The 22,742-nt window shown below is 35.5% G+C and overlaps 1 long non-coding RNA gene across 1 annotated transcript; it reads right to left on the reverse strand.

Moving 5' to 3' along the window:
• Window positions 1–21,117: 21,117 nt before the first annotated feature.
• On the reverse strand, window positions 21,118–22,507 carry LOC119472960. Its single transcript, XR_005202129.1, has 2 exons — window positions 22,467–22,507; window positions 21,118–21,829 (listed from the first exon to the last, which is right to left on the reverse strand). It is a non-coding gene; the product is annotated as an uncharacterized LOC119472960 (long non-coding RNA).
• Window positions 22,508–22,742: the final 235 nt, after the last annotated feature.

Below are 22,742 nucleotides of genomic sequence, written 5' to 3' on the forward strand. Positions count from 1 at the left end.
TTTCCTGGTTTGATACTCATCAGCACCTTCTGGTTCTTAGCTCAGATTTGCCCACATGTCTTTCTTCTCACTTGAGCCATTCCTTGGCCTTTTCTATGGTTAACTTGCTATCTATCTCAAGCACATGCCTAACCTTGCCTTTGCCTCCTCTTGTGTTCCTAAACTGTGATTCCATGTCTCTGCTGTAGCACGGGGTGCTGTTACTATTTGCTTATGTGTCTGTGTCCATCACCAGAATGTGAACTTCCTGACAGGAGGAAATTTCGTACTACACATCTTTATATTTTTGGTGTCTGGATGAATGCCTGTTCAGTTTCATAAATATTTGTTGAATGATAAATGCAAAATTAAATAAATGAAGCAGTGAACCTCAGCTTAGTGAGGCAAGAGTGGGCAGAGACCAGAGGCAGCAGGCTGTTCAGAAGAACACAATGTTACAAGCAGCTCTGTTCCAGTTAGAGATCAGATCAAAGTTTGGATTATCTATTTTAAACTCTTTTTCATGTATACAGTAAAGCTAGATTTTAATAATATTTTAGTTAAGACAAATGTAGTATTTAAAAATAATTTTCATCTAGAACAGGATCTTAGATTCTGGGCACATATTGGTAAAATATTAAATTATTAACCCTTCAAACACATAGAATAATAATAAATTCCCAATCTTTCCTTAATAATTCTAAAGTGAAAGAGACTAATTGAAGGCAAAAACACACTCTACTTCAGATACATATTCTGAAATTGCTGGACCTTTATCAGCTGAACTTCTCAAGTTTTCAAAAGACTTTTTATTCTCCAATACTTGGAGTATTGTGTTACTCTTCAAGACTTGGTATAAGACAAGTTTAATTGGGAAAACACCTGTGGAAAAAACTTTTAAGATGAGAGTTGTCAAAGTAAATGAAGAATGAGGAACTAGAAAGTTGGCTTACTCTCACTAGAAACTTTTTTTTTTTTTTTTTTTTTGAGACAGATTCTTGGTCTGTTGCCCAGGCTGGAGTAGCAGTGGCATGATCTCTGCTCATGGCAACCTCGGCCTTCCGTGTTCAAGTGATTCTCCTGACTCAGGCTCCCCAGTAGCTGGGATCACAGGCACGTGCCACCACACATGGCTAATTTTTGTATTTTTAGTAGAGTTGGGGGGTTCGCCATGTTGGCCAGGCTGGTCTTGAACTCCTGACCTTTCAGGTGATCCGCCAGCCTCAGCCTCCCAAAGTGTTAAGATTACAGGTGTGAGCCACTGTGCCCCACCAGAAAACTCTTTATGTATGTGGAGGGTTATAGGGGGAAAAAGAGAGAGAGGAGAGATTATTAGAATTTAGTAAAAATACATTTTATTTAAATGATCAAAATAAATATATTAATGTATTCTCAGAACCATGTAATGCAGGACAATGCACTCAGCTCCCAAAAAAACTCTCATTATAAAAGACAAGAGGCAGTTTCTATTAAATAATAAGTTACTGTACACAGGGACTATTTTATTTGAGCCTCATTTTCCCACAACCTGTACCAAAATATAACACTTGATCAATATTTGTAGATTTGGATGTAGACACAGTATTTACTATAAGGTAAAGAAAAATTATTTGGAAGCCACCCCAGGATGATGAGGCAAACCAAGGGTGCCAAAAGCATTCTTACCTCCTATATGCAACATCTCTATATGCAACATCAATTGACATAAAGTACATTCTGGACAAGAGAGTTCCTTAAATATTATCCTTGTTATTCAAAATATTCACAAAAGTAGCCATCACAGGAAAATTTGTGAGGATTCAAATGTAGGGAAACACTTTTTATTTCTAAGGCATAATTCTGTGAAGAAATTCACCTGAATTTGAATGTTTATGGGAAAATCTCCTTATTCACCAATATTCTATGTTCACTCTGTTTTCTTCCTTCACAGACCAGGCAGTTCACTATTATTCTCCCCATGATGTGTGCCCCTCCAGCATCCAGGCTATCTGCATTCCCAGTTTTTCCCACAGATTAATTACTGCTTTGAATTTCACTGACTTCAATGCAAAGACATGCCATTTATAAAGAGTGCAAATATATACTACATGAGAGATCTTAGAAATCATATACATGGCTCTATCCATAAGCTCATATGAGTATACAATGTCAATTTTCTTCATATTTTTAAAATCTATTTAAATTCTATTTTAAGCCCCTATCTGCCCCTGCTGTTAGGGCAGTTAGCCTCAGACCATTTTAAGATGCTCCCACCTGAGTACTGTCATAGTGATAGAGAGGCCACCAGTCACATGTCCTAGGAAGCCGACTCTGAGATGGAGATTTGCATGCCGGGAAGTTGAAAGGGTTATTTCCAACACCTGTGGATGAGTGAAAGCAATACAATTGCGCAGAGCAGGAAGCTGGCTGCAATGCAATCACTATCATGGCCGCAGCCCACCCTACACGGATATTGATGGGTCTACCTAAGGACCTCAAATTAGAGCAAGCAAGTCCGGCCATTGTATTTTCGTACCAAGCAGTACTCGGATGTGGGATGCCCTAGGAAGCGACTGTGAGCTTGGATGAAGAAACTTTACTGTGCTGTGAGTATTGTTGCCAGGAGTCAGCTGTAAACAATCCTAGGAGCTGGGAAATGATGCTTCAGTCACTGAGGAGGCAACTAGCGCCAGACTGTGGAGCAGATAAAAATGTATAGTGCCAGGCCACAGCCTTGTTAAACGAGTCAGGATTTGGAGGATGGACGTCAGGTTTAACATTTGGGGCTTGACTTCTTTTCCCCATAAGCTACTGCTGCCCTCTGTTCATTTCTGTGTGTCCTGTTTAGGCTGGCCAGCTTTCTGCTTCTCCTTTACCATATTTGGAATGCAAAGGTCTTCTCGTAATTTGGCCCACGGTCCCTTCTGCTTAGACATATCCTTATAGCTACTTTTTTTCTTTAAAGATGATTATGCCTTCTAGAATATTTCTAAGAAACTGCCTAAGTCCTCACTTCTCATCAAGAGGCCTTTGCTTTCTCCTCTTCTTAACCATTTAAAGGAAGGTAGGAGTGTAGGGAGTGGACTTTTCTAACCTGGAAAAAAAAAAAAATCTCCTTTTACCTTGTATAATTTTTCTTAGCAAATCCCTTCTTTGACTTATTCCACAATCTTTTTAAATTATCCGAAATGCTCAGACATTTAGAAACAAAAGACAGAAATAATAGGTTATTGTTTTTTCCATCAAACCCTTTCTTTCTGTTTCTTTACATCAATAAGCTTAGAATAATTCTGCTCCTGGAACTGCGAAAGGGACTTGGGAAAAGAAAGAAAAAAAACTCTCAAAAGTTAACATTACAAAACATTACAGTCACCGTATTTTTACTAGGGAGTAGTTAAAAATCTAAAGAAGGGAACAGTTTCAAGACATTTGAAAGATGAAAAATCCACAGAACATTGTAGGTCTTATAACATTGTGATCAAATTATTTACAGTTATGGTTTCCATATTGCACCTTAATTCCTTAAAGATAGGGAATAAGTATTTTCCTCAGTATAGCTTCAGCATGTAAGAAATACTTAGCACGTATTAAAATCCTGTGTGCCTTATTTAAATGTGGAGAGTGGCTCCAATATTAACTTTCTCCTAGTCCATTTAACTGGTTCTCCAAAGCAAAGCTAAGTACTTTCTCTTAGATGCTTCTGTGTATAGCATATGTGCATGTATTATAACATTTGCAATTTGCCTTGTAATTTTTACATCATAAATTTCCTATTTTAGACAAGAGCTTGTAAAAGCCAGAAGACAGATACTATTTATAGTTCAATTAGAGATGTTTACTGATAAAACGGATTCTTCAATCTGAGGTGGCATTTGTAGTTATGGTAATGTAGATGACAATCTAAGTTATGTTGTATAAACTCTGTCACTGATCTCTCAATCTACAGCTAACTTTAATTTTTTAAAAGCAGAGAAGTGGGTTATATATGTTTAGAAATACATCCATTAAACTAGTTAAGTGAGTTAGATTCAAACCTTCAACTCACTGGAATATTTTACTCAAGTTGGCTATTCATTATCTAAAGGTGCCATATAAGAAAGGTACTTTTTAAAATTCAAAACTATATAAGGTTTCATTTCCTTTTTATGCTGTTATGAGTTGGACTGTAGGAGTTATAAGGTAAAAAACAAGATTACTTTTACAGTAAAACATACAACACTTGTCACAAGAGGGCAGCCTTTTAACATGAATTGCTTCTCAGGCATTTCTTGAAATTTTGAGGCAGTTACTTTAATTCACACGACTAAATAATAAAATATTACAGAGTATCTAAGCAGATACTTTGCCTATGTGTGTTGTTACTTTTTTTTATTGCTAATGGAAAATGTAATCTATAAGGAAAGCAAAGGCTGAATTTTGTCATGTAAAATGATAAATTTCTTTGGGTTGTAGCTTTCAAACATCAAGATAGTACATTAATGTCTAGATGAATGTATCAAATTCTCACACTAGCACATGTGAATCCACCTCTGATCTACCCCAAATTCTAAACAAGCAAAGGCAAGTTGGAAGAACCAGACAAATGTAAGAGCCTAGGATACATAAATGACATTGGATTTTATGTTTCTAATTTTCAGCCTCCCAAGTGTCACTAGGAGACATGTTATTTGGGGATGTTGGTAAAGTGTAATTGCAAGATGTTTCTGTGTATGGCTGGTCTGGACCTCTCTCTGTTCAGTGGTTGCCCTCAATGGATTAGACCCACTTCTCTAAAGATCATGCTTTTGTCCCAGGAGCAGTCAGCAGCACTGTAAATGTCTGATCTCCACCTTGTTCCAGTTAAGATTTCTGTGCTTACTGAATTGGAAAACATACAGGTGTTGCTTGGTCACTTGTGGTTTTACAACACTCCCCTGCCACCATCACCGTGCCAGGTGATTTTGATCCCAACTAAAGTGTGAGAACTACTGGCAGCTGCTAGCAGAGAGCAACAAAGATCGAAATCCTCTGTATCTGGTTTTCAGCCATATTGCCTTCACCTTCTCACAGCTGAGTCCACTCCTCCTCCCCCACCACCTGTAGGCTATGCTCTCCTGCCTGTGCCCAGGATTAGTCCTGACGTAAGGGAGATGGGGTTTAAGGAGCTCTCTCTTCATTCTTATTTCTGCACCATCTCTGACCCATGTATTCTAGTTGTAATCATGAGGCTACCTTCTTTTGTTTCCACTCTGAGCTCTTTTTCTCTGTCACATTCTACCCTGTAATAACCTAAGTCTTCTGCTGGGCAAGCTTCTTCCTCAATCAAATTCTTATTTATGAGTTCCTGCTTTGGGGATTGATTTAGTAATCCAGGTATTGCTACTGCCTAGAATGCTCAGACTGCATCCTTCTGTCTGGACTTCTTTGAAGTTTCTGGATCATAAACCTTATTAGGGCCCTATTTTTCCTAGAATTAGATCACTACTTTCTTCTTGCTACTTTTAGTTCACCCAGAGAGGCACCATCTCTGCCTGAATTTCAAAGTGTTGGCTAGTTTAAGTATCCTTTTGTGGAACTTTGTCTTCCTGTGGGGTGATTTTTTCTTCTTACATACCACTGTTAAACCTCTTATCTTGAATGTGATTGAAATAGTTTTAATCTGTGTTACCAGCACCAAGAACCCCTTTTATGAGACGGGAAGGATTCTATGGAGTCTCTTTTTATGAACGTGCAGTGTAGCAGCCATCCATATATCTAAATGAAGTGTATGTGCTGATTTTAGATCTTTATTCTTTGTGACATTCTTCTCTGTGACTTTGATTTGTGTAAGATTTCCTCTCAGATCACTCGAATTTCCCAGCTCTTCTTTTCTGTCAGCCTGAAACTCTGTACTCTTATTCCTCAAGCTAGTGAAACTCATCACTTTACTCGCAGACATCCATATTGGACCAGACCTGAGAGTGTCCTTAGGTGTAAAGTTGCATTAATGCAAATTTAAACCATTGCAGTTTTCTTCTTTCAGTGGTCAAATACTTTGTCAATGGTTTACTTGTAATTCAAATTTTTTGTCTAACAACATTTAAAAAAAACTGTTTATTTGGAGGGAATTCTCAAAGTTCTAAATACTCTGCAAACATTAGAATCAGGGCTCAAATTCCCAGTTTCCTTTGTAGCCAGATGCGCATATGAAAAACATAGCCTCAGCTAATTAAACATACCCACATATTTAAAAGTAAGAAAAGTGTTAAGAGGCACTGTAGGTATCATTTTAGTTGATGCAAAAATGGGAAAAAAATAAAAAAAAAACTTTCACTAGTTTTTTTGTCGTCAATTACTGTTTTCCTGTGGGTAAGTGGCTAATTTTCTGGTATAGAGATGGAATTGGTGTGGTGGTAACAATTGATTTGATTATAATCTGCTTTTGTCTTTTAAAAAATGCAAATCCACCGTTGTTTCCTGTCCTGTTTCATACATATGCAGTGTATAAACTCTCATGCACAATTTAGATCTTCCTTTGTTTCCCAACATAAACTGTATTTTGATGAGCAGTTTTCACCTTCAAGTAAAAGAAATGGCTTTGGTTGATAGTAGACAAAAATAACAACAAAAGTGAATTAAAGAAATATGTTTGTCATCTTGTAATATTACATAAATGAAGCTTTGAAAATTCAGCAATTCTGTTTTATAAAATAGCAAGTTTTGACTGTTTTTCATTATTTTCAAAGCTATATCATTAAATGAAATTTCTGCCTTGTGGAAGATTTTTAGAATAATATAGTATTTAATAACATACAGATCATTAGGAGAGAAGTAAGCACTGTGTGGTAATGTAGATGGCACACTGTTGTGTGTATGAAGCCTTAATACTTTTTTACCATGGAATTTATACAATAAATGTTATATTCCTGTGAACGTGCTGATTAATATGACTTTCACAGACATTTCATTAACCTAAACGGTTTAGGTTTCCTGTAGATAAACTGCATGTATTCTCATCTTTAACCTTTCCATAATGTTCCCTAATTAGAGATGTCATTGGTTCTTAATAGCAAAAGAACAGCAGTAGTTTATATAATTATATTATTTGTTTTTTACTAATACGTGAATTGATTTTGCCTTTCATTTCACCTCTAGAGCTAATTATGTATTCTAGGTTAACAAAATTCTGGATCATGCCATCATTAGTTGAAACTTTACAGTGAACTCATTTCCATTTATTTCTAGCCTGCATTATGGCAATATTTAGCTAATGAATTCTCAAAATATTTCTTGAAAGGTGAAGGAGTACCTCAAGTAAATGGTGTGATTAATTTATCAGAATTTTAAATTGTTATTTTTAATTTCAAAGGGTTACCAATGAAGTTAAGGTGTAAGGCCTCCCTAGTTAATAAAATGGCAGGAATTAAAAGGGATTATTACAATTCTTTTTCCTCATACTGTGTTGGTTGTAATTTTTTAAAACAGTAGAAATGTTAAATTTAAAGGCTGCTAGTATCTATTTTATTCAAAGATGTGAGCTCTTCAATTCAACTTGTTTGAACTTTGAACAGCTTTTCTTGTTCTTGTTCAATACACTTACTGAACAGTACAGCCGGGCCTCCAGAGTTAGACACACATGTGTGGCTGTGTGTGTGTATATATACATAGAAGCACTATGCAGTACAAATAGCATATAATCAATTTACGAAGACTTTTGTTTTTGAAGAAAATTCTTCTTCTAAAAGTGAATATAAATTAATAGCATGTGGAGCCTACAAAAATTGTCTAATAAGAAGTAGGCCAAGATAATCTGTAAACAAAATGTTTGCTAAAACATGCGTTTTTTTCTACATGTAAAAATTTTATGTTGAGGGGTTTCCAGAAATATATAATGTTATATATAGGGCATTTATCCTGAGGTCCATGAAGGAGACAAGGGATAGAGCTAGGATGAAAGTGAAAATAAAGGGCAAATAGAGATAGATTCTTAAGTGGAAATGTTTTTATAACAAAATAATCAACCAGGTGGTAATTTTAAACCATGACTTTTCTAGGCAGCGTATTTTCTGAATGTATCGCAAAAGAAGATAAATCATGTGTCTGCGTATATCATGACAATGAAATAATGAAGGTTATTTATTAGAATATTGAAAGTGGTTGGTAATAAATACATTATTTATAGTAAAAACAATAAACTTGATTTTTAGGGGGTTCGATGACTTCCTAAACATATCCCAACCCCCACAGACTTTCTCAGAATGTCTCGTTGGCAAAAGCACAGTTCTAAATAGCTATTTCTATCAACGTCTACAGCACATTTACAGTTCAATTTCCAAAAGTTTTCATTTCTACTGACCTTACAAATTTGTAAAATGAATGCCTCCCAGGACAGAATTTTAAATGGTCAAATGAATTGAATCCTATGAGTGAAAATCTAACCTAGAAAAATCTTCTTCCTTCTTAATGAATGATTTTCATGTCTCTTCATTCATGTGCTTCTGGGTAGAGCAATCCCTGGAGATCTTCTTTTGAGGCATTTCGCCACCAGCAGAAGTGTGATGTATGACTAATTAGTCCACCCACAGGGGGCTGGTGAAATTAAATTGGAAGGTATTTCCTGTCATATCATAGAATAAAATTAATAACAGCTTTCATAAGAGAGTATCAGCTTAAAAGACAACACGTTTCATTCAGCTTTACCAAACAGGAAGTGCAAATTTAGGTCTCCAATTGTGAAGTTTGGTTGTGTGTAGATTGTACAGTGAAAATACCAATGGACAACAGTTGCTCATCAAGCAAGTTTATACAAAAGCATTGGGACAAGTCCAACTCTAGATAAAATTATAAAGCACTTTATGCTTGTGTTCAGAGTTCCTTTCCCTCCCTCTAAGTAACCCACATATCGAAGAACATATGGGTGGTGGGTAGAACTTCCTAAAATTGCTGGTGGGAAATGTGCTATACATAAACATACTTCACTAGCTTGAATTTTCTATTAGCCTCACAGGCAACAGTTGCAACTCTGCATGTTGTTCTATCTCCACACACTCCTGAACATAGAAAGACCAAGTAACACACCTGGTTAAGGTGTGTACAGGTTATAAGACAGGTCTAAATAGATTTATCAAGAGGTTTATAATTTTCACTGTGGCATTCAGTAAATTAGTTATCAGTGCAGCAATAATCAAGTAATAAGCAGGGTCTTAATTCTACTTTGTCAAAGTTTGGAGTCAATCCCAAGTTATATCACTGAAACACATAACTATACATAATGTCACTCAAAGGCACAAATCAGTTATAAATATTCAGTAGTATTTTATAGGCATTTAGCAATTTGAATGTTGGAAAGGGTAGCCCAGAAAATCAATGGACATGAAACTATTAAAGAGCTGTGCATGGCATCTGCACTTTGAATCTCTTCAGGCTCAGGCTAAACATGAGACAAGGTATCCCATGTATACTGCAATAACCCTTCCTCATTGCCTTTTTGTCCATGAACTTGCCCTTTATAATGTTATCTAGATGCCTGAAGGTATGAGTACCCTTGATCTTGGTGGAAAATGGCACCACCCTTCAGCAAAATTTCACTGATCAATGTCTCTGTTACCTCACTGAGTTAGCTTTTTGCCTTGTTGTTGCTCAGGATGATAATTTGACATAATCCAAAGCAGTAGTTGGAAAGTTAATGTTGGATGCTTCTGTAACAATTGATGCAATGTCCTGAAATTAAATGTAGGAAGTGGAGATTCAGGAGTGCTATTCAGACACTTAGTGATCTGTGGAGATACTAAGTGAAATATCTGGAAGAGGCTGTAGTCTTGCAACTATGCTTTTATGTGATTTTTGACGTAGTTTCTATTTATGATGAAATTGTAGTGTTCATTTCCCATAGTGTTAACTAATACAGTCATATGTCACTTAACGACAGGGATATGTCTGAGAAATGCATTGCTGGATAGTTTTATTGTGTGAACATCACAGAGTGTACTTACACAAACCTAGATGATATAGCTGATTACATATCTAGGCTGTATGGTACAGCCTATTACTCCTAGGCTATAAACCTATACAGCGTGTTACTGTACTGAATACTGTAGGCAATTATAACACTACAGTTCAGTATATCTATACTTACTTATATCTATAGAGTAAGTATATCTATACATATCTAAACATAGAGGAGGTACAGTAAAAATACAGTGTTATAATTGTATTGGACCACTCTCATATATGTACACCATCCTTGACCAAAATGTTGTTATGTGGTGCATGATTGTAAGGAAAGAATTAATTAAAAGGTAATATTGAAGTGCCTATTGAGATTTCAATGAAGAAAGGAAGATTTGTAAATTCTGATTACCTTAAGTGGGAATTGACTTTCTTCCTGTTTTCATGGCTGTTCTTGTGAAATGTCGTAGCTTTCCAAAGACCTGAAATCTCTGGCACATCTTGGAATTCTCTATTGCCTGCATTATGAATGTTACCTGATACCCAATGAGGCAAAATTGTAGATTATAAAGACCTGTACTTTCTTGTCGCTTCCTAAACATAGCAAGCATTGGTCTGTCTTGAATATTTCTGCAGTTATAAACTAACATTGGGTCATAAATTTCTGCCTATCATAGATAAGATTTAATTTAGATGTCCTTTTAATGTGTGATGTTAATAGTAAGTGCGATTTATAATGTCCTATCTTCTTCCAGCCATTTTAATTGTCAAATCTGTCCAATCAAGATGCAGTGTTGAGGCTTCACTGATAACACCATCTGTGTGTGTGTGTGTGTGTGTGTGTGTGTTTACATATGATTGAGCAGGATATAATGTAAGTTAAAACAGTCTCAAATTTGTCAGGACAATACAGATTCCTTGGCCATTCCCTTGTAGCTCTAGGTTGAAGAGCTGGCAAAGTGTATTTCTTTTGCATGTTCTCCACATTATCCTTATGCAGACATTCCCTGAGCTGGGTTTTGTAACAAGTGATGAGGAATATCATTAGAATTGCTACACTCAAAAAGATTTCTCCATTCTTCTATATAAGCAATGGCAATTTTCCCTTTTTCTGCTATTACGCCTATCTCATTCCCTAATTGATTTCTTTTTATTTCTCTCTATATTTTTTATTCTTTTGGGCATGGCTCATGTATCACCACTTTCAAAGATTTTTTTTTTCTGATATTCCCAGCTTGAATTAGGTACATCCTAATCAGTTTCCTTAGATCTACCACTCTGCATATTATTTGCTTGCAATCTGTCTTAGGCTGAGACTTAACTACTTGTAGGCAGGGGCTAGGATTTATTTATTCTTATGTCCATAACGCCTGAAACAGGGTCTGTTGTCATATTTCTGCTCTTGAAATGGTAAATTTTGAATATTAACTGGTTAGTATAATCCCATAAAATAACAAAGTTTGAGTCCTGTGAACTGTGTTTTAGGCTAAAGTTGTGTTTATGCTAAATCATCATTTACTCTTTGTAAAATCATTTGTTTTCTAAGATTAAGGGCAAAATCAAAGCTGCTCCCCTATATTACTCACATTTACGAATCAGCATGGTTAAAGCAAACTATTCATTTATTAGAAACACATACTCCAAATTTAGCATCTAAGACACGACAGCCTTTGAAAAGACATTAATTTACATTTTAGTACCCATAGCTATATGTTTACTCATGTTATTGGTATCTATAATATTTCATTAAATATTCTGGGTAAATTGATAAATAAAAATAATGTATAAGTTAAGGAGAACAGCCTAGGAACCCTGGAGGGCCCTTTACAACTCAGCTGGTGTTAGCAGAAATGCCAGGGTGTAATGGTGAGAAACCACCTTTCAAAAGTGTTGAGCAATTTTTCTGGCAGAGGAGTATGTATGCCAATCCAGGGAGCTAGATAAATAGAGATCTGTTAAAAGATCAGGTACATGATTACAAGTTTTTCTTAGGTTTCTACTGAGAGGAAATATAACACAAAGTGATTATTTTCTCCTTATATCTCTAGGCTATTTTGTTTCACCCTTTTATGTAAGCTACTGCCAACCACTGGGTTATCCAGGATCTATGGGTCGTATTCAATATTTGCTTTTCCCTAAACTCCTAACACATTTGATTCCCTTTGTAACTTTCTCCCCCATTTCTCCTTTAACCTGTTTTCTCCAACTACATTGAGTGAATGAGCCTCCCTATATACTCTCATATTCTCTCATCTCTAAGCTCTCCTGACCTAGAGATTTCCTTTTTCTGCTATTACACCCATCTCATTCCCTAATTTATTTCTTTTTATTTCTCTCTCTTTTATTCTTTTGGGCACAGCTCATGTATCACCACTTTCAAAAAGCTTTTTTCTGATATTCCCAGCTTGAATTATGTACATCCTAATTAGTTTTCTTAGATTTACCACTCTGCATACAATTTGCCTGCAATCTGCATTAGGCTGGGAATCAGCCCCTTGTAGGTAGGGGCCAGGATTTATTTATTCTTATGTCCATAATGCCTGGCACAGGGTCTGTTGTCATATGCAAATTGTAGGACCATACTTCCTAAGAACTTATGTGTATGGTAGGGATTCATAAAGGTTTGAAACAAATTTAAAAAAATGATGCACTGGAGAGGTCAATGAACTTGGCGTCTCAATGTAAAAGAAAAGCAAGGGCAGATAAATAAGTTATACAGGATACCTGAAATACTAGGAGAATTTAGTCAGAGAGCAAGAAATTAATCCTAGATTTTTAGATGTGAAGCACTTCTGAGAACTATTTGAATACATGGCTTTGGGAATGAGTGCATAACAGAGACCAGTAACCAGAGTCAGAGCTTTTAAGAGTGAAGAAATTCTGGGGTGATGTGGCACATATACACCATGGAATATTATGCAGCCATCAAAAACGATGAGTTTGGGTCCTTTGTAGGGACATGGATGAACCTGGAAACCATCATTCTCAGCAAACTGACACAAGAGCAGAAAACCAAACACTGCATGTTCTCACTCATAGGCGGGTGTTGAACAATGAGAACACATGGACACAGGGAGGGGAGCATCACACACTGGGGTCTTTTGGGGGGAAATAAGGGAGGGACAGCGAGGGGGTGGGGAGTTGGGGAGAGAGAGCATGGGGAGAAATGCCAGATATAGGTGAAGGGGAGGAAGGCAGCAAATCACGCTGCCATGTGTGTACCTATGCAACAATCTTGCATGTTCTTCATATGTACCCCAAAACCTAAAATGCAATTAAAAAAAAAAGAGTGAAGAAATTGCATTGCAGGGGGAAGGGCTGTTGTATATTAAACAGAAATTGTCATTAAATGGAAGACTAAACAAGAGGCTGATGATCTGTGGATAACAGACCCAAAAAAGTGAGGAGATAGAGGTAGATGCCATAATCTTCAAAGAAGACATTTTTGTACCAGGAAGAAAGAATATGTCTAGAATGTAATAAAAGATAAATAGGTAACTACACTGTAATGTGATCTGAGAACTCACTGAAGGCACAGGCATTGGTACCAACCTCCACTTTGATTTCAGACAAAAGATTTTAAATATCTTAAACATTGCATTTGATACTGTATGATTCATCGAGACAGAAAGTAAAGCAGGAGTTGCCCTGGGGGAAGGGGCTTGGGAGTCATTGTTTAATGGGTACAGGAGTTCAATTTTACAAGACAAAAAGAATTAGGGAGATGGGTGGTGGTGATGTTTGCACAGCATCGTGAATATATTTAATAAGACTGAACTGTACACTTAAAAGTGGTTAAGATGGCAAATTTTGTTGAGTGTATTTTGCCACAATAAAAAAATGGAAAACAATAGCATTTGAAGACATAGGCCATTTCATCTGAGAGCTGGCTGTATATGCCTGCTCAGCTGTGGATAGATATTTATGATCTCTCTGAACTGGAGGTTATCGGTATTATCTAAGGTATAGGAACATTGATCTTATGTGGCCAACTGAGGTAGACATAGTTGTATCAGTCAGACAGTAGTGAAATTGAAATCATAGTGATAATTTACATTTAACGCAATTTACATGTGTCATCCTTTAGAAAGCACTTCATAGATACTATTACTTCATACCATTTTCCCCTTAACATATTTGTCTCTCCTGTCTCTGCTGACTTCAAAAAATATCTCTTCCACAACATCACTCAATCATCTCCTTATCATTGTCAAAACTTTAAGTCTCAGAGTCTCCAAAAAAAAAAAAAAATTCCAGACAAGTCTCATCAGCTTCCAGTCATTGATTCACCGATATCCTTAGAGACTTTCCCTTCCCCTTCTCAATTTAACATAGCTTCCAAATACACTTTCCAGTAAAACAAAGTTGTTTATATGGTTTTGTATTTCCTCCTGTTGAATTATGGACATTTATTCATATTGACATTGATCTCCATCTGGCCATGAAATACTCAAGGTGAAGAAAATGATACAAAATGGTTAATATTTATCAAGAGCCAGGTACTGTTTTAAGTGTCCTAGAAGCATACACTAGTGTGATTCTCACGAGTTCATATGAGAGGCAAAATGGATGAAACTATAAAACCAAGTCACAGTATTTAGGGAAATTTTCCAAGATCACACAGCCACTAAAGATATGAACTACATTTTCACTTCAGGGTATTTGCCCCAGAGCCTGTGCTTTCAACCATCATTTGTACTGCTTCCTGAAATTATACTTGACTAGGCTGGGACATCAAATCTCACCTATGGCACTGATTATCTGGGGAACTTTGAAACTTACTCTGTGTATGACTCAGTTTCCTTTAAAGTGATTAAGTCAGTAGATAGCTCATAGATCCAGCATAAGGATTATATGAAATGACACATGAGAAGGCTTTAAAAGAAACTTGGAAAGCAATAAGCTTTTATATTCTTAATCATTTTTCAATAGGTTATCAGTGTTGTAAATGGTTTATGCAAATTAAATCTGGGCTCAGTAAGTAACTGAAATGTTGATGCTTAATAGTGTGTTTAATACATTATTAATATAATATTAATAGATGTTGTTATTGTTGGGTAATAGTTATTTGCTTTTCAGTGCTTTTCTTTTCCAGTGTTTTAGTCAGAGACTTCTTAAGCTTCCTTAAGAGTGTACACATTTCTTAAATTTGGTGGGAAGTACCAAATTTAAGATACCTTACATTTTTTCCTTCCTTAGTAAACACTAAATTGCGTCATGCAGCAGAAAAAGGGCTCTGTTATTGTTGGAACAATGGTTTAATATTCGCTTTTATTCCCTGTGTGGTGGTTCTGATTTAATTGCTGTTTAGAATAAAACTTGTTACTTATTGAATGCTTTCATAATTACAAAATTTGGGTTTTAATGCCTTCTACACATATACTGTGCTTTCTTTATTTCCTTATATCTTTTACTGTTTTATAATAATGACATTTGAAATCTCATTAAATGTTATTTGGAGATTTGCTGAGAATGTCATCTACATAGTAATGTCTCAAGTTTGTAGCATCTTTAAAACATAATACGAGATGGAATTCATAACAGAGTAATCAGCCTCCCTCTTTAGGCAATGTATTTGTGATTGGAATGACTTTGTTCCCAGAGGGCAGTTAGTAACACAAGATTATGGTTATGTGTATAAGGAAAACAAACAATTTTTTAAAAATCTTCTTTTAAAATAAAATAGTGCCCCAGCCTGACCACTATCATGCACAGAATCTATTTCCACCTCTTCTTATGGAAGTATCTCTGGGTGGACAGCTGGAAAATCGGCTAAATATTTATCACACATGATCTGCAAAGGGAGAGATTTTATAAGAAAGTGATAAATTTAATCCATAGGAAAGTCCAATAAAAAATCAGTGAACTTTCCATTGGTAATTTTCCCTATGGACTCTACTCTCAAGATGGCCTAAATGCATTAGAATCCAATGAGTAGCCAAAAGTGTGTGTTAGTGACATCAAAGCAAGGTAAATGTTCCTGCTCTCTGAGTTCAAGCACGGGGGCACCTGGTTTCTTTTGGAAGAATATCATAAAGTAAATGTTGATGAGTAGTCCCTAGTTGTCTTTTCTTCTGTAGCATTCAATGGTATGTACCATAATTTAGAAACGAAAACTACTTAAAGACCACTTGTTAAGTTTCATGTTTCAGATTCTCAGATCCTGAATGTTTAAATATGCCTATATGTCTTCATGAAAAAAACCATGATCTTTGCCAAGTTAGGAAAAGAAAAAGTCATATTCCCATTTTTAACTAAATGTAGTCATAAATTTGGACAGTTTTTAGCCTTCAATACATTATGTAATTTGGGTAATAGGCGGAATAAAAGTAAGAAATTTCAGTTAAATTCAGAGAGAAGCTAGTAATGGTTTCTAAGATTCAAATGTATAGAATGGATCTCTGATATTAAGGATAAGACCTTCAAAAGTGACACAAAATATGTAATTGTGGGATTATTTGGTGGTGGAATCATCATAGAGCCTTACTGCTATAAATAAGGTCAAATGTCAGATAAATATACTCCACTGAAAAGTTTTCTAGGAATGATGTTGGAACCAATGTTGGTAATTTTGAGAGTCATGGAGAGGATTTCAGATGATAGAAGTTGGGCAACTATCCCAGGTTTAATAAAGAAGCAAATGGTGAATTCCAAAAATGCTGTATCAATGAACCTCATATTGATCTTGAGAACAATTTCAGGAAGGTCCATTAAATGAGTGTTTTGAGAGCACTTAGGTTAAAAGGCTGGCAGCAGGGATTCACTAAGAGCAACGGTGCCAAGCTTGCCTCTTTGACATTGTTATCTGACTGATAAAGGTAGGCTTTAGCTGTACACGATATGGATATTTCTAGGGCAAAACTGTTGAGCTGCTGTAATTGTCCTTGCCTCTTCCCTAGCTTCTCCTATAGATGACTCCCAAGGAAGAGATAGTTGACCTTTAATCCAGAAATTTACGTTAATTGGCAAAAACAGACAAACGAAACCATAAGCTATCCCTTACGCTTCTCTCTTCTCAGTTATTGGATCATGTGAATGTGCCCTTAGGAAATACAGAAGGCCCACACTATTAAAGAGACAAATCTCTTACATTCTTTGCTGTTTAATGCTCTTCAAAAGACTTAACATACTTCACCAATTTGACTGCCAACTATTTGAACACAGGGACCAAAGTACTTACTAAAACTTTTGGATATTATGGGGGCATTAACTTTTAAGTATTTGACTGTTAAGACAGCACATAGTATTATATACTATAGAAGGCACACTTATTACCTCCCTAAGAACCAGTCTCTATTTCTCTGGTTCATAGAATTCCTACTTCATACAGGGATTGGACATCTGTGTCTTCAGTTGGCCCTCTTTAGCCCTGATTAGATAGTGATTACTCTAAGCCAATGGCATTCATCTCTGTCTGAAATGCCTCTACTTCATAAATTCTTGAATGACCCCTCAACTATTCTAAACTATTAGTGAAAACACAATGTATGCATTCAAGTTGTTGAAAATTTTAATGTTATGCTGCAGCTAACAAAGGAGAAATAATTTAACATCAATATCTAATCCAAAGTGTATATAATTGGGCCAGAACATTTACATGTCACATACAATAGAATATAATGAAATTTTTATATCTGCATCCATCAAATGTTGAATCATTGTAGGAAAAAAAATAGCTACAAATATAGTTTCATTGGATAACCAAATACAAAAACTGCTATTTCTGTTGTTGACATGATTGATCTGCATTGGTAAATGTGATAGATATTTTCTGTTTGCCCCTTGTCCCCAGCTATACTCCCCTATTTTCTGGCTTTTGTCCAACTGAAATGGTTCATATCGAATATCTCAATAGGTTCCCTTGCTCTTTCCTCCTATGCATGTGTATGAGATTAAAGGAAAGGAGGAAATGGGATTGGGGATTTTTGCCTAAACTCCATCTCTGCTAGGTTTCCTTGATCTTTCTTTTTAATAAGAAAATCAGTGTTTCCTTGTGTGATCAGGGCAGTTTGCTCCCCGAAACTCTGTCTGCTGCTACTAACCCAGAGTTATTGTGGGTTGTGATTCCTGTGATCCCTTGACCTTTCTCCACTGTCATTTTCATAAGTAAACTCTTTGAAAATTAACCCATGTTAAATTATCTTAGTTTGTGTTATCTTTTTCCTATTGAGACTATGAAATGAGTATCTAAACAAAAAAATCTACCATCTTTTCTCATGAACATAATAGTTTCATTTCTGGAAAATTTATGGCATATTAAAACCATGCAAAAGTACTTCGCAGTTAGGCAGTTACATTTGGGTTTACATAATTAAACAAAACACGTTATTCACCTTCATTACGTTAGAGTCATTCAGGACAAATAGCAGTCCTTGATCAGGAGAGGTTATCCTATTTTACAGGACATTTTCAAATCCTTAAAGTTCTTCCTCAAAGTTCTAAAATTCCCTCACTTATCCTTTCCTGCTATGGGATTTTATCACATTAAGTTGTAAGATGGGAATACTATACCCATCTTGAAAACATAAGAGAAGTGGATCATGTTGAATTAACTAACCCTTAATACAATATATTTATTGTGTAATTTGGTAAAAGCTGCTCCTTGTTTTTTTCTACAATTAGTCGACTATTCTGTTACTTAAAGGAAATAACTTTTTTTTTTTTTTTTTTAAGACAGAGTCTCACTCTGTTGCCCAAGCTGGAGTGCGTTGGCATGATCTTGGCTCACTGCAACCTCTGCTTGCCTAGTTCAAGCAATTCTCCCACCTCAGCCTCCCAGGTAGCTGGGATTATAGGCACCCACTATCATACCCACCTAATTTTTGTATTTTTAGTAGAGATGGGGTTTCACCATGTTTGCCAGGCTGGTCTCAAACTCCTAACCTCAAGTGATACACACACCTCAGCCCAAAGTGCTGGATTACAAGTGTGAGCCACCATGCTTGGCCAAAAATCATCTTAACCACTAGCAAAGTGCATTATTTCATTTTATTGTTTCAAAAGTTGCCAGTAATTTCAATTAAAATATTATATAATCTGCTTAATGCAATACACGTGCTTTTCAATGTACAATGGGGTTATGTCTTGATAAGCTGATCATAAATTGAAAATACTGTAAGTTAAAAATGTGTTTAATATACCTAACATACTGAACATCACAGTGTAGCCTGGCATACCTTTAAAGTGCTCAGGACACTTACATCAGCCTATAGTTGGGCAAAATAATTGAATTCACAATCTATTTTATAATAAAGTATTGGATATTTTATGTAATCTTTTGACTATTGTACTGAAAGTGAAAAGCAAAATAGTTATATTCTACAGAAAGCTATCACTTTTGTTTCATCATAAAGTCAACAAATCATAAACTGAACCATTATAAGTTGTTGACCATCTGTGTATGTGTGTGTGTGTGTATTGGCGTGTGTCTCTATATAAATAGTAATATTTACATTTGTGTGTATCTATATAAATAGTAATGTTTACATATACTCGTGTATATGTATGAAATTATAGGAAAGTAAAATTTCTTATCTTCTAGATATAGCTGCCTATCCTTCTAAGATGTAAAATTTTACATGGATAGACGTGTGCATTTGAAATTGTACACAAAGGGAAACATATTTTGTATGCCTTTTGTTTTTCTGCATTTTCATTCAACACTATCTGTTTTATATGAATGATTATATATATAATGATAGGATGGAGGTTCTTCTCTATAACTTTGAAACTTTCTTGATTATCAGCCCTTGGTATAATCTTAGAATAGGATTTCATTTTAGAATTAGGATCTTGGTTTCGGAAGTCTAGCCTGTTAACACACAGAGCCAATAATTATTCAGAATGGTTGGGCTAGTTCACATTCCCACAAATGGGACATCAAGTGTCCAGGCTGCACAGCCTCATTAACACATGCTGGACATTTTATATAGTATTTCATCTGATATAAAAAAATAGAATTATAATTTAATTATGGTTTTTAATTTATTCTTTTGTAGTCATTATGAAAATGACTTTAATTTCATGAATTACAGTCCTTTTTTTAGGAAACACTTCAGAAATATTTGTGACACTTCGTTTTTAAAAATTCACTTTCAAAGACACCTGAAAAATCTCTTTAGTGAAATAGGACATAAATACTGGTCACATTACTGAAAAGTATGTGTTTAAAATAAAATCTTTGCAGCAATCCTGTAAGCATTACTAATTTTTTAAAGAATGACATATTCAAAATATAAATGTTACAAGCTTATAATCAGTTAAATATGTCTTTATTAAAATAGCATAAATATATCTAAATAAATTTGAAGACTTAGAATTTCAGGTACAATGTATTTTTTTTTTCTATACTGTGATTTTTCATTTAGGATTTGTAATTTGAGCAGAAATATTTTGCCTTAACCACATCTGTATTCTTTTACCTAAAAATGGTATTTCATGAAAAATTGTTTTAACAGTTTGGATGTTTGTAAAGCATCTTGTACAATGTCACATAATATATTATTGCATATTTCATTATATTGTTTTAACTATGTAAATATGGTAGAAATCTATGATCTTCTTTAGTGCTGATTATGATGCAAGACAAATTATCTGTATGAAAAGCTCTTAATTTTTTAACTTTGAAAAGATTAGATATATTTACCCTCTTCTGAATTTTACTTCTTGATGTAAAGATTATGAAATCTCAAGAGGATAATGAATCAGCATCTGATTATATTCTGGAATCATGATTTGATCACCCATCCAAGAATATGTATTAACTTTCCTTTACATTGCACACATGCATAATACCATGATGAATGATGCTGGAAAAGATGAGTCTTCAGCAATGCCTTCATGAAATTACAGTCTCACTACACTGAGGTATTTTCTTTTTAACCCTTTCTTTCTTTTCTGCCATGAATAAGTGCCTTCTAAGAGATGAACAAGTGGGAAAAGCTGGAAAAGAACCTTCATCTAATTCAGTAACTAGTTTTTGTATCATCTAAGAATTTTTGTCTCTAAAAAGCTCAAATTTTCATTCCTTTGCAAGCTTTATTTCTCTCTTCTTTTCAACACCAGACTTTGCTCTGTTTGTTTTCTCTGCCTTTTTAGAGACACCTACAATTAAAAAAAAAACAAAAAAACAAAACAAAACAAAATCTATGACATACTCAATACCTCCGAAATTGTTGCATTGCCATGGATAAGAATGAATTATCTATTTATAAAGAAAAAAACAATAAAAATATGAACCAAGAAAGCACAGAAGGTAGTAGCCACATTTAGATGTTTATCATGGAATCATCTTTATAGTCCATCTGTTACAATTCCCCAGAGCAATTACAAGTAATTGTGAAGTTTCCCCTCATTTTATAGGTTTGGTCTTGTAAGGCATACAACACAAATGTTATTTTCTTTTCTTTTTGGTATTTGGATTGTAATTTGGTTAAGTGGCCACGGGGTAGATGATGGAGACTCTTGGGACATACAGTCTTTTTCTAGCTTTGTGGATGTAAATAATACTGTATATTTTTCTGTCATTTTACAAAGTATGCTTCATTATAAATATGTCAGTATCACATTGACAAAACACATAATTTTAAAGGCACAAGGAAAAACCAATTTGTTTTACACATTCCAGTGTAAAATTAGTCACACTCTTACTAGTCTTCCACTGTTTTTATTCTGTTTAAATGCAAGCCTAGCTTTATCTCAGGTGTGTGACCTTGATATTACACATTTTAAACTTAGAAAAAAATGGAACTCTATTGGAAATTTCCTACAGATCAGCTTTTCTAGATGCCAAGCACTTTATTTTAGCCACGGTGAAAACAGCAAATCGGGTCCTCAGGGACTCTAGCCTCTGGCGTCATCTCAGTTGTTTATAATTGAAGTTGGCTCTGATAAGAACTCAGCTTAGATGCTTGGTTGGTCTGCTGCGCTTAAGGTTGGCCTTCCGGGAGGTTGCCTTGAGGTGTAACTAGGCAGAGAAAGGACATTGGGCAAAATTATCAACAGTTTTCAATTATGAATTTTTATGAGTAGGGACTTCCAACACCGTCAGTCACTCTGAGCTGGAAAAGCAAGGGATGTTGAATTAAATGTTCTAAATTTTACTTCTTGATGTAAAGATTATGTTAGGCTTGATAGTCAGATTAGGGAAGTTTTGGGTAAACCTTTCCCACTCTAGAGTCCTCTCCCTAACTCCGGGCCATTTGGGGATATGGGCTCAATGAAAAAGAATGCAAGATCAATTAGAAATATCCATCATGAACATAGGAGGCTGTCATTCTGGCCAAGGGGTGCTTCTTCCCACTTTGTAATCCAGAGTGTGATTTCTTCTTGCTGTCTGCCCCTCCATGAATAAGTGTTGGGCAGACGACAAGCTGGTTACAACTAAGGATGGAAGGAGAGTCTAGCAGAATTGCAAAATGAGTTGAGAGCCACCAGAGTGCCCCTCTGTGAACCAGGAGAGAAAGCTGTGGAAGGCAAAGGAAGAGGGGCCAAGAGGCCAGATGGCATCCCTGCTTCCCCTACCTTGTGAGAGTGAAATTGTCAGCAACCCATATCAATAATTAACCAGAGGCTTTTTAGAGAGTAAGGCTTCTAATAGATACCTCACTAGCTGAAGTCATTCTTCAGTACTACATATAACCTGTGGACAGATTTTCATCATTATTAGTTCATTTATTCAACACATAGATATTAAATTCAAGGCAAAATTCTAAACTATGCAATCAATTACAAAAAATAAAAAAAGAAGGCCATTAGCTCTGCCTCAGGATGGTAGCACTCTATCTGCTAACTAAGACATATAGGGTTCCCACATCATGTGCTTGAGCTCCTGTTACAACCTGGACTCTGCTTCCGATGACTTGTCTTGCTTCTGTTCT

The sequence above is a fragment of the Cebus imitator genome, unplaced genomic scaffold (assembly GCF_001604975.1).
Source record: "Cebus imitator isolate Cc_AM_T3 unplaced genomic scaffold, Cebus_imitator-1.0 Scaffold7, whole genome shotgun sequence".
Lineage (NCBI taxonomy): Eukaryota > Metazoa > Chordata > Mammalia > Primates > Cebidae > Cebus > Cebus imitator.